General features: G+C 40.6%; 1 protein-coding gene across 3 annotated transcripts in view; it reads left to right on the top strand.

The window, feature by feature from the left end:
• The window catches only part of arhgap36 (Rho GTPase activating protein 36), a 214,617-nt gene that overhangs the window by 156,902 nt on the left and 43,718 nt on the right, over positions 1–13,997 (top strand). The gene's annotated exons all lie outside the window — the stretch shown is intronic.

The raw sequence follows: 13,997 nt of genomic DNA, 5'->3' as shown, positions 1-13,997 counted from the left end.
CCCCCGCCCAACCTCAATCCCACCCCACCATTCTTCTAAATTCCAATGAATATAATCCCAGTCTACTCAGTCTCTCTTCATAGGCCAACCCTCTCAACTCCGGAATCAACCCAGTGATTATCCCCTGCACCCCTTCCAGTGCCAGTTCATCCTTTCTCAAGTAAAGAGACCAAACCCGCATGCAGTACCCCAGGTGTGGCATCGCCAGCACCTTAAACAACTACAATATAACCTCCCTGCTTTTAAACTCAATCCCTCTAGCAATGAAGGACAACATTCCATTTGCCTTCTAAATTACCTGTTGCACCTGCAAACCAGCCTTCTGTGATCCATGCACAAGGACACCCAGGTCTCTCTGCAAAACAGTAGGCTGCATTTTTAATGGTTCAAATAGTCCTTTTTTTCTGTTATTCTGACCAAAATGGATGACTTCACATTTAATCAACATTATACTTAATCTGCCAGATCTTCGCCCATTCACTTAAACTATCTATACCTCTCTGCAAAGTTTCATAGTCCTCTGCGCACTTTGCTTTAGCACTAACCCTTGGTGTCACCCACAAATGTAAATACACTAGGTGTGGTCCCCATGTCCAAATCATCGATGTAAATTGTAAAAAATTGTGGTCCCAATACTGATCCCTAAGGCACACACTAGTCACTGAACACCAACCAGAAAAGCACTCATTTATCCCCACTCTTTGTTTCCTGTTAGCTAACTAATCCTCTATTCATGCTAATAATTGCCCATAATGCCATGCACTTTATCTTATGCAGTAGCCTTTTGTGTGGCACCTTGTCTAATTCCTTTTGAAAATCTAGGTACAGCACACCTACTGGGTTCCCATTGTCCACTGTCCTCAAAATGTCTTCATAGAATTCCAGTAAATTTGTTTAGCATGACCTGCCTTACTTTGAAAGATTTCCACTGTTCATCAACTCTCCCACTATATAATCTTTGCAACCAGTCTACTTTAGCCAACTGTTCCCTCATCCTATTGTAGTCTCCTTTGTTTAAGCACAGGACCCTGGTATTGGATTTTATCTTCTCACTTTTCATCTGTATTCTAAATTCAACCATATTGTGATCACTCCTTCCAAGAGGATCCCTAACTATGAGATCATTAATTATTCCTATCTCATTACACAAGATGAGATTGGGGATAGCTTTCTCCCTCGTCGGTTCCATTACATACTGTTCAAGCAAACTATGGTGGATACGTTCAAGGAACTCCTCCTCAGGGCTGCCTTGACCAACCTGGTTCGACCAATTGACATATAGATTAAAATCCCCCATGATAATTGTTGTACCATTTTTACAGGCATTAGTTATTTCTTTGTTTATGGCCTGTCCCAGTGTAATGCTATGATTTGGTGGCCTACACGGACTATACCTACCAATGACTTTTCTTCTTAGAATTTCCAAATACCACCCAAATGGATTCAACCTTATTCTCCATTGAACTTATATCATCTCTTAACACTGCTCTGATGTCGTCTTTAAATATCAGAGCTACACCACCTCCCTTACTTTCCTGTCTGTCTTTCCAGATAGTCTGATACCCCTGGATATCTAACTCCCAGTCATGACCATCCTGTAACCATGTCTCCGCAATGGCTACAAAATTATACTCATTCGCAATGATTTGTGCCGTTAACTGATCTACCTTGTTTCAAATACTATGAGTATTCAGGTACAGTGTCTTTCTGCTAGTTTTCATACCTTCTTTTTGAATTCTAACAGCTCCATGAATAATAACTCCTAAGTTTTCCTTCTTTTTAACTTGTTTCATAGTCTTTAATGTAGTTAAACCCTCCTGCACACGTTAACCTGCTGCTTTCTTTACTATTTACCATTATACTTACTGCCGTTTCCCCTTTCCCTTCCCCCCAACTCAATAGTTTAAAGTCCTAGTGACCATCCTATTTATCCCTTTCACTAAAATATTTGTTCCAGATTGGTTCAAGGGGAGACCATTCCATCAGTAAGATCCCTCCTGTTCCAAAACTGATGCCAATGCCCTGTGAAATGGAACCCCTCTTTTCCACACCATACCCTTAGCCATGTGTTTACTTCCCTAATTTTCTTATCCCTAAGACAATTTGCACATGACTCGGGTAGTAATTTGGAGATTATAACTCTTGAGGACCTGTTCCTCAATTTAGGTCCTAGTGCTTGATAATCCGCCAAATAAACCCTCCTTCCTAGTCTTGCCTAAGTTGTTTGTCCCAACGTGGACTGCAAAAACTGGATCCTCGCCCTCCCACTCCAATATCCTTTCAAGCCAGTCAGAGATGTCCTGAACACTGGCACCAGGCAGGCAACATATCATGCAGGACTCACAATCCTGCTTACAAAGGATACCATCTATCCCCCAATTATACAGTCCCCTACAACTACCACTTGTTTTTTTGCTCCCTCTGGAATGGTCTCCTGCACCATAGTGCTGTTGTCAGCTGGTTCAACCTCCATAGAGACCTTTTCGTTATCCACGTAGGGAGCAAGTACCTCAAACCTGTTGGACAAGGTCAAGGGTTGAGCCTTCTTCATTCCTGAATTCAGGACCCCCCTACTTGGTGCACATGCAATCACACCCTGCTGTCCCTGATCACTGACTGAACTTGAAGTACTTAATCAGGTGTGACTGCCTTCTGAAACAAAGCATCCAGGTACTTCTCCTCCTCCTGGATGTGCTGCAGTATTTGAAGCTCAGATTCCACCTCATCAACCCTGAGCCGAAGTTCCTCGAGCAAACAACATTTGCTGCAGATGTGGTCCCTGCAGCTTGCAATGGGAACTGCCAACTCCCACATCATACTGCTACAGCACATCACCTGCCCAGCCATCTCTACCTAGTTGATTGTTAAGGTTGGGTAAAGTTTGTAAAATGTAACATGTGGCCTGCATGCCATTTATCCCATTCAACCATTCACAGCTAGCCTCCCATTTAACAGGAACATACAGCTGTCAGGTAGCTCAGTCACCCTTGCAGCTATGAGAGGTCTATTCAAGATCTATTTAATGCCTTGCCTTATTCCCATTATTATTGTACCTGCTGCAAGTGGATAAACAAAGCAATGTGTCTAAATCACATCTCAACAAGGTCAGAGCCCTCAATTAGCCCTTGAATTTCTACAGCCTGGCCTCTATAACTTCCACTTCCATGGGAACTGTCTATAACCCCAGCAGCAGCTCCTGCTTGAACAAAACACTGCTGATCATTCAGATTATCTGACAACTCTATAAAATAGGTTGAAATCATGCTCTATGCCAAGTACAAAATGGCTGCCTATTGTGGTTAGACTCTTGATCAGCTGTTTGGCTTGGTTGGAGTGGGACTGGTATGAGAAACATAGCATCGTGTGAAATGCAACCATTTATTACTGCCTCAACTATTAGTGTTGGAAGTGATTTTATAACCTCGGCCACATAATAATTTCCAGCTGTGGCTGAGTGGCTGTGTTGTTCTTTCAGAGTTAGAAGGTTGCCAATTTCAAACCCAATGCTAGAAATCTGGGTACAAAATGTAGGCTGTTGTGCCAGTGCAGTACTGAGGAAGTGTTGCGTTTCGAAGCAGCCATCTCCATTGAGAACTTGAACTGAGACCTGATCTGACTTGTCCTTCAAGGCAATGAAAAATTCAGACAGACTCTTTTTGAAGAAAAATTGAAACATTCTCCTGGTGCCCTGGCTAATATTTATCCTCAACAAATAACCTAAAAGCTAATTATCTGGTTATTATCAAGTTGCTCTTTCTGGGTTCTTGCTGATAGTACAGTGGCACTTGTGTTTTATATACATTACAACAATGATTATATGTCAAACATATTCCATTGGTTATTTAGTCTTTGGAACGTTCTGATGTTGTGAAAGGTCCTACATAAACACAAATATTTATGTTTCTGCATAAAGAAATTTTGCTCCTTCACTGAGATATGTCTTTTGCATTTAATATTACACTTATGGTTATTAATGTTAAATCCTGTTAGATGCAAAAATAAAAGGAGGCAAGGACAAAAGGTTTTGACTTGGAGTCATAGAGTCATACAGCATAGAAACAGACCCTTTAGTCCAACTAATCCTCACCAACCATGTCCCCAAACTAAACTAATCTCACCTGCATGCGTTTGGCCCATATCCCTCCAAACCTTTCCTATTCATGTAATTATCCAAATGTATTTTAAATGTTGTGACTGTACCTGCATCCACCACTTCCTCTGGCAGTTCATTCCACACAAAAAAAAATTCTCTATGTTAAAAAAACTTTCCCCTTGTGTCTTTTTCAAACTTTCTACTCTCACATTTAAAATATGTCCCCTAGTTTTAAATTCCTCCATGCCAGATCCTTGCTATTCACCTTACCTATGCTGCTCATGATTTTATAAACTTTTATAATGTCACCCTCAATCTCCTACATTCTAGAAAGTCCCAGCCTCTCCCTCAACTAAACCTTCCATTAAAGGCAACATCCCGGTAAATATTTTATGAAATCTTTCCAGCTTAATAATATCTTCCTCGAGCAAGACAACCAGAAATGCACACTGTACTCCAGAAGAGACCACACCAATATCCTGTACAACGTCAATGTGACCCAATTCCTATTCTCAATGGTCTGAGAAATGAAAGCAACCATTCTAAACATCTACCTGTGACACAAATTTGAAAGAATTATGTATCTGAACCCCTAGGTCTCTCTGTTCTATAACATTATCCAGGGCCCTACCATTAATTGTATAAGTTCTGCCCTTGATTGTTTTACAAAAATGCAATACTTCACATTTATCCAAATGAAACTCCATCCACCGCTCCTCAGCCCATTGGCCCACTTGATGAAGATTTTTTTTAGTCTTAGATAATCTTCTTCATTGACGACGATGCCACCATTTTGATCATGCCTACTATGTTTTCATCCAAATCATTTATATAAATGACAAACAAAAGTGGGCCCAGTACCAATCCATGTGGAACACTGCTAGTCACAGACCTCCAGTTTACAAAACAACCCTCCACGACTACACTCTTGATCCTTCATATTTAGAGCCTTGAATTGAAAATCTGAGCTTTTGTTTCTTCAGTCATTGCAGCTTACAAGTTGCTATGATAAATATGTTTGAGGTTATGAAAAGATCACATTGCAGGTGGAAGCAATCCTTCTAATGGTTAATGGATCAGGAATTTTGTGCTCCCCTTCTATCTTTGATTAAGTGCTTTTACTGTGATTTTATCCTGCCCCTAATAAGCCAGATATATCATGTGCCACTTGAATTTCAGGGTATCATCATTTTTAATCTTCACCTGCAATTTTTTCATTAATTGGGCTTCTGCACTCCATTATGTGTTTGCTTGATCCACCTCTGTGTTTTGTTCTCTAATGTTCCATTCTGTCCAATCCTCCCAACATAAGCATCAAACCCTCTGCAATTGCTTTTCCTGGCATGACTACATGACTCCGCCATGACCTTTTCCTACTATTGGTACCACATTCCAGTATGATCATCAAATTTCTGATTGTTAGTGTGTACAACTACTTATGCAAAATCAAACCCAACCTCATCAACTAAATTCTCCTGGTGCTCTGAATTGACAAGAATAATATTTGCCTTTCATCAGAAATATCATGGCTTGGATCTTCGCCCAGTTCCTTTTCACTTCTGCATGCTTGAGCTGAACATGACCGTGTATGCCACTATGCTTTACCAAACTTTGAGCTGATCTTCAGATCATATTTTTCAATCAACAATATCCCCCAGCACACCCCCTGCAGTTTCAGCTTTCTGCAGCTTTCTTCCATGACCTGCATAAACACCAGCACATTCAATATATTATGAAAGGGTATGCTAGTTGTGATGGTCCATTTCCAAAGGTTATCCTTGACAATGCCCACAAAAGATTTGAATATATTGGGAGTTCTTAGACAGAAATTTTGGTGCATCTTGAATCAATTGATCCCGGTTAAAATGGTAATGACCTAGGGAAGATGATGACAAAAAAACATAGTGCAGTTGATCCGTATAAAGCAAACCATTACTAGAAAATATAAAGGAGGATAAAATGGGACAAACCCATGATCCTCTCCTGGCTAAAAGTCGACAGCACTACTTGTTGGCTCATACAAAGAATGGTCAGTTGGTCAATATGCTAGAGGAACTTGAGGAATGGCATCCAGGCATGGATCATAAACCCTAAGAGAGAATAAAATAGGAGCCTGTTTTGTCAAATGATTGCTGATGTGGAATTTCTCTAAACACTATGTACACACAAAATGCATTTCTGGTCAAGGTCGACTACAGATGACTTTTCAAGCTCCTAAATGTATTCAGTCTCACCTGTGAAATTATTACCCTCGATGTTGTTGATTCCAACTTTTCTGCATGCCTTTGCAATTTACAAGTTTGGCATCATTGCAAGAGAATTAAATATTTGACTCAAGATTAAAATCCTGTCTGACAACTGCAGTTATAAATATTTTTGCAATTGATTATAAAGGCTGCTGTTACCTTTCCTGGCTGAAAATCTGTAATGACTGCTCTGTAAGATTTCTTCTATGCAACTTTACACCAAAATGCTTTCAAAGTACTGCAACATCCCCACTGAAATTTCAATTTCATTTTTAACTAGTAATTGACAGCAATATACAGATAACATTATTATTCCAGATGTGCACCTCATGAATCAATTTTAATCCCATACTTTGCAAACGTTTCCTCTCCTTCATTCCTTTTTTTATGCAATCAAATTGAAGAACATTCCATTGTACTGACTGTTACTAAGACTAAAGGAAATAACAGTACAAGGCTAAATGAAATTCTTAAAGACTCCAAACCAGCAACTTCTTTTTCAGATCCATCATGATCATAAATAAAGATTGTCCTGTTGTAAAGAAGTAGTTTAAGTTGAATTAGTTCTCTTTCTGGTTCTGTACTTTTATTCTGCTATTAATACTGCAACAAATATCAATATTGCTTATTGGCCATGTGAGAAGGAAATGTGAGATGGTCAAGAGGTGTATTGGAGAAGAGGTAATTGAGCTCCACTGATGGCAATTAAAGACAAAAAGCATCTTTTTAAAAGAGATGACAAAGATCAAGCAAACTTTCCAAGGGCGGGCTGACGACTTAAGTTCAGAGAGTGAACCCAAACTCCCAGAATCAGTGTTAGAGCTTTTGATGCAGTCGGTGGACAGGAGAAGAGGTTTTTTATTTCTTAATCTGCCAAGTCAGCATTTGTACACAACCCTTGGCTCTGTAAATCTTCTGCCATGACTGCTCAGACAAGCAGCTGTGTGAAGCAACACTTACAATGAGGGTCAGTTGCTTGTTTTCAAAGAGTGCAACAGTTCTCGGTTTGAAAACAATTCCTTCCCCATTTCTGTCCAAAATAAGAAGCGTAGAAGAGTAAAATCCAGTCTTTACAGCTGAATCAATAACCCCATGATTACTTTTTAATTTAAATCTTCCTGTTCATACGCCACAGGGATGCGTGGGGCCAGAAAAGTGTCTCTACTGTCAAGCATAAAGCATGAGAAATTCATTAATTCAATGAAATGTTCTCATGATCTTGTGAGTTGATATAAAAAATCTCACAAGCACTGATGAGAGCAAAGAGCCATAGAAACTAATGAAAAATTCTTTGGCTCATACCTAAGGGTGAATACAAGAACGTAAGCTAAGAAATAGGACCAGACATAAGCCATTCACCTCTCAAGCCTGTCTATCCCTTCTATAGCATCATAACTATAAGATATAGAAGCAGAGTTAGACTATTTGGCTCGTTGCATCTGCTCCAGCATTTGATCATGTGTTTCTTAACCCCATTCTTCTACCTTCTCCCCACAGCCCTTAATCCTCTTATTAATCAAGAATCCATCAAAACCTGTCTTAAATAATGACCTGGCCTCCAAATCCTTCTGTGACAATGAGTTACACAGAGTAACCACTCTCTGGCTGAAGAAATTCCACAGTTCAGATCTACGACATCATCTTGGGGCTCACTCCCTGGACAGTGGCCTCCTGCATTCCTTCTCCAAGCAGAACAGCACTGGATACATCAGCCTCACTCCAAAATCATGATACATCTCAAAGTCAATTAGAATATAGTTCACCACTTCAACGCTGCACTTTAGAGCTCACCAACACCTTGCATTGTAATTCAGCTGACAGGCCAATTTGTACACAGGGACGAGTATTTTTTCATGCATTGGAACACAATGAATCATAGTGCTCTGTCAGGGGTCTGGTCACTCATCAGAACTGACATTTCAAGTCAATCAGGTTCACAGGTCATGGTCAGTCCTGCGGTCTATTCATTGAAAAAAGGGGACTTATCAGGGACTTTTCTGGTTGTCAAGTTAAGGATCAGAGATAGCATACTTGAATAGAGAGGAAATGATTATCGTGATGGGAAGGGCAGCTCAACACATACGTGTAGGGGATAATAGTGCACTAGAGGATACAGATACAGCAGGAGTTGCAGGGTAGGTGCATTGTCACTGGTTTGATGGTGGTGTAATGCATTAAATGGTTGACATAACTGAGCTTTAGGTTTGGAATTTGGGAAATATGAGAAGATGAAGACATCAATGAAAGTGTTGGGTAAACTTAGAGTTGATGAGGTTAACAAGGATTACATAGAAGAAAAGAAAGATGGTGGAATCACTGAGATTATCCCCCAGTCTGCAATACTCTATGTTACCTTCCATCCTCAGCCAAATTGCAAATGTGCAATGGAAATGAAAAATGGTTCTGACCACAACCAGAATGAGTTAAAAAAAGTTACTTTCTGTTTGAACATTTAGGATCTTCTTATGGGTGATGAGGTCTTTCCAGCTGCACTAATCAACACATACACAGTATAGATTTAAGATATTTGTAATCATTCAATTCTGCATTTGGAATGTGAGCAGTAGCCAGTTCAGTTGAATAGCAATCCTGGCCACAAGCAACTTTGGTACCAAAAGTGATCATAGTCACCTCTGTGAAGGAATAATAATTATAGGCAACCTCACCTGAAGGTCACAATTTACAAATACATTCCACAGTGACACAGAGCCAATTTCCTCTAACCTTGAACTGTACATGTTTAATGACATACTGTGATATTCTATGTTACTTTTCTTTGGGGGTGGGGGGGGGGGAAGGGTGTTATAGTGTGGAGTTGAGAAGAGATAAGGTTTGACTAATCCAAGCATGCTTATCGTCTCCGAATACAGTTTGACAGTACATGTGCTGCGTACATCAGCATAATGTCCACTATGGCAAAGGTTCATTTAGACTCATTCCATGGCCCTCCTTCTCTGAGTTCTCCATGTCTCACTTTATAATGACTTTAGTAAAAATGTCATCTGATGTAAATGTTGACTGCTCTCTTTACTATGGAACTGTTTCATTTCTGATATGCTGCACATGGTACACTGGAACCTGTAAGGTTCTCATTTGCAATTAGTTATTTTGTGATCTTGAAGCGGTTCGAATTGCTAACAAACCCCTGTTACTGGACACTGGACTTATTTAGTGCATGTGAAATGAAGAGACAATAGACAGATGTCTAAGGGTAGAAGAATATTTGCAATTGTTTAACATACAAAAGGTAATAATAATGTAAAAAATACATAATGCAATAATCATGGAAATTAACACAATTAATATAGTACTTTAAAATACACTATTAATTAGTGTTAGAGCATTATCCTACTGAAATTAAACATTGTTAATCAGACTCTTAATCAGATATCCCAGCCATAGGGTCCTAATGCACTGTCACTACCTGCCTTCTCCTCCCTGCTAGCTAGGTCAGAACTTTGGGGTCTTGGGGTTTATGCTCACCACTCAGAACGCAGTTTTGAATTGCACCTACTTGTTCTGGCTTGCCGTAACCAGAGCCTGGGTGAAGACTTCAGATGACGTAGGCGTTTCAAGTTTGGATTGAATCTGTTGATGCAGTAAGGTGCATTTTGGATCTATTGGGTAAGTGCTTAAAAATGTGTTGCTGGAAAAGCGCAACAGGTCAGGCAGCATCAAAGGCGAAGGAGAATCGACGTTTCGGGCATAACCCCTACAGTACCTAGTTTTCTCTACTTTTGCTTATTTGGTGAGCTTGATTTTCACCTCATGTTGTGTCTGAGAACCTGTGGTATTGGTCAAGTCAGACATTGTTTCAAGTTCTTGGTTGTTAGTTCTGATGGTTGTATGTGGTTGTTGTTCTTGCTGTTACAGTTCTCTGTTTGGAAAAGATCTGTGTTTGAAATCTCTTATTCAAATTTCTATTGATTGGCTTCCCCTCCTCGGGTGTCCTTTGTTCCGATGAGGTCTTTGGTTTGCCTTCTCTGTTTTTGGTTCTTGGTTCAGCCTCGATGGTTCTTGAATCCGAAGCTACTTGTGAGGAAGCTGTTCGTACTGGAGCTTTTTGTTGGAAAAGGCCCCTCAGGGGAAATCAGGGATGCCACTATTGTCTTAATGTTCTCTTCTAAAGTTAATAGGCTTTTAGATGGTTGGAATACTCGTGGACAGCACGGTGGCTCAGTGGTTAGCTCTGCTGCCTCACAGCACCTGGGTTCGATTCCCATCTGTCTGCGTGGAGTTTGCACGTTCTCCCTCTGTCCACGTGGGTTTCCTCCGGGTGCTCCGGTTTCCTCTCACAACCCAAAGATGTGCAGGCCAGGTGAATTGGCCGTGCTAAATTGGCCACAGTGTTAGGTGCGTTAGTCAGGGGTAAATATTGGATAGGGGAATGGGTTTGGGTGGGTTTCTCTTCGGAGGGGCGGTGTGGACTTGTTGGGCCGTGGGCCTGTTTCCACACTGCAGAGAATCTAATCTAATCTACGTGTATTAGAATACATGTGAATGGTTTTGATCAAGATTGAATGTCAAATATCTCTGTAGGCCCTATATTCTTTGCGCTGTGTAGGCTGATGTGCAAAAGCTGTTTTGGGCTAGGGTCTGTTGGTTTTTGTCAATTTTTCTTTTAGACAAGACTCTGCATTCTGGCCCAAGGGTGACACAGGAATAGTTGCCTGTGATTACTTTTAATTTACAGGGATGACTATGCGGTAAGGTTCTTGCCTCGCAATTACAACCTTTTGTGGAAAATTTTGATTTATTTTTCCTCTCTCAATGTCAAAAGTCTAATTTTTCCATTCTTGCCACATTTTGTCAACTGACGTGCCATTGCCTGGGCTTTTCAGGGGCGCAGGAGAACCTGCACGCTGTGACTAAGTCTCCTGGGAATCTTGCCTCTCTCTCAGATTCTAAAAGGCTCAGCCTTTCCCTACCTACATCCTGAAGATCTCATCCAATTGGATGAAGCTTAACCTTTACAGAACCATCATCTGTTGCAATATTCCTGTTTATCTACAGTCACAGTCTAGATTAGAGTGGTACTGGAAAAGCACAGCAGGTCAGGCAGCATCCGAGGAGCAGGAAAATCGATGTTTCGGGCAAAAACCCTATCTACAGTCACATATTGGCCAGACCAAGTGGCATTGTATATTTTTTCTTCTCTCTCTCTGATGTTTTTGGATTGCTAATCATCTCTCTCTCTCTCTCTCTCTCTCATTTCCCTCTTCATCTCCTCTGATATTTCTCTTACCCTGAGCTCTTAGTTATTCATTATTGGAATGTGAGGGTTACTGTGACTGACCATTATTCATTGTCAATGTCTAATAGTCCTGGAACATATAATGGAGCTTTATCTTTTTAGATCAGAGTAATCTGGATGCTTTAGATGCAGCCACAATGCTGCAAAGGTGAGAAGTCAGAGAGTTGATGCCAATGACAGGAAAGGAAGGAATGGTAATGTGGTTGCAAGTCAAGGTTGCATTGGAAACCTGACAGGATACATGGAGAGGGATAGAACAGACAATATGGGAAAGTATTTAATTGGGGGAGGAGGAATTACAATGCTATTAGGCAGGAACTGGGACACCTAAAGTGGGAACAGAAGTTCTCAGGGAAATGCACCACAGGAATGTGGACATTGTTTAGGAAGCACTTGCTGATAGCACAAGTCCTACTGAATTCTTTGAGGATGTGACAAAACACATCAATGAAGGTAATGCAATGGATGTGGTATACATGGATTTTAGCAAGGTGTTTGATAAAGTTCCGCATGGTAGGCTCATTCAGAAAGTAAGGAGTCATGGGATACAGGGAAATTTGGCTGTCTGGATACAGAATTGGCTAGGCATTGAAGACAGAGGGTGGTAGTAGATGGAAAGTATTCAGCCTGAAGCTTGGTGACCAGTGGTGTTCCATAGGGATCGAGTTCTGGGACCTCTGCTCTTTGTGATTTTTATAAATGATTTGGATGAGGAAGTGGGAGGGTGGTTTAGTAAGTTGCTGATGATACGAAGGTTGGTGGAGTTGTGGATTGTGTGGAGGGCTGTTTTAGATTGCAATGGAATTATTACAGTGGAAGGTGTGCTCAGTGTAAAGTTGGACTTTGTTTCCACAAAGACTGTACGGTAGTCATTATTACCAATACTGTCAAAGGCAGATTCCCTCATGAGCTGTAGGCTGGTGAAGACGTGGCCACATAGGTTTCTCTCCCTCTTTTTGGTTCTCTCACAACCTGTCACAGACCCAGTATGGCAAATATTTCCTTAGGGATTTGACCAGCTTAATCATTAGTTCTGGCACTTTGCCTTTCTTGGCAATAGAATTTGAAGATGCCATCCAGAGTACAGTCCATGCCTTTACCACACTCAGTGTTTCTTCTAAGCAGTGCTGAAAATGAAATACTGAGAGGCAGCAACAGACAAAGATCAACAGCGGGTTTATTGCTGTTGGTTGGCTTGGTGCTAATGTAATCTGGATGTTGAGGACTTCCAAGGCAATTCTCTCCTGACTGTATATCACTCAGTTGCCCCGTGTGATAGACCTGTCCAGTTGGTGAAGAATCCAGGACATTGGTGTAATGTATTATTTAGTGACCATGATCATGTCAAGATATTGCCTGACTAGTCTGTGGTGCAGCTTTCCTAATTTTGGCTCAGGTTCTCAGTTGTCAGTGAGGAGGATTTTGCAGCATGTTTCCATTTGTCATTTTCAATGTATGGATCAAGACTAGGTGATTTGTCAGGTTTTAATCTATTTTGTCTTTTCTGGAGTGGTTTAATTCATCTCATTGCCTTGTACAGCCATTTCAGAAGATAGTTAAATGTCAACCACATTGAGTGTGTCTCGAGCCCTATGTAGGCCCAGACCAGATAAAAACAGTGGATTTTCTTCCCTAAAGCGGACTAAATTAGTTTTTAATGATGATTACTAAATTAGATCTTCATTCCAGGTGAATTTCATTGAAACACTACAAGCTGGGATGGTGGAAGTTGACACATTTCGAGATCTCTGGATAACTAGTCCAGTAATGTTACAATGAAGCAAGTATCACCCTGTTGTGTTCCTTTTTCTCTCCATCTTTATGGTGAATGACATGTGGTTAAGAGAGAAAAGAGCTACCAATGACTGCAGACTGGACTTTCAATTGAGGTTGTCTTCCTCAGACATCTTTTCCTTTCCTCCACCTAACATTTATAGTTCACCCCAATCCCCTCACTGCCATTGTTTCTACTGCAGTGTCCCACTCTCCATTCAAAGTGTTACAAGCTTCTCAACCCAGGGAGTACTGCCACCTTTTCACTTCTTAAAAAAAGTTGCATAAAAGTACAGAACGTAGCATATGTATCATGTCATTCTTGTCTTGCACTCATTTGGATAAATTCAAGAATGCTAAATTTCAAATGATGACAACAATATTTTATGATAGGAGTAACGGGTATGGACTGGTTGGCAAGTAAACACTGATTGGCAAAAGCTTTGCCGTTGAAAGGATGATATGGAACTATAGGTTCCCAAGCTCCCGAGTAATTCAAAATGGTGCAAGGTTTGAAAATATTGCACTTGTTTGCAGAGAATGGGTTTTATTGTATGAATGTATGCTACTTTGAGCAGTGTGAGCCATGTTATGAGCTTGACTGATTATTTTTATTGGTATGAATGTAACT

The sequence above is a fragment of the Chiloscyllium punctatum genome, chromosome 25 (genome assembly GCF_047496795.1).
Source record: "Chiloscyllium punctatum isolate Juve2018m chromosome 25, sChiPun1.3, whole genome shotgun sequence".
Classification (NCBI taxonomy): domain Eukaryota; kingdom Metazoa; phylum Chordata; class Chondrichthyes; order Orectolobiformes; family Hemiscylliidae; genus Chiloscyllium; species Chiloscyllium punctatum.
Note: the sequence above shows the minus strand (reverse complement) of the source record. Positions and strands in the feature narration are given on the sequence as shown.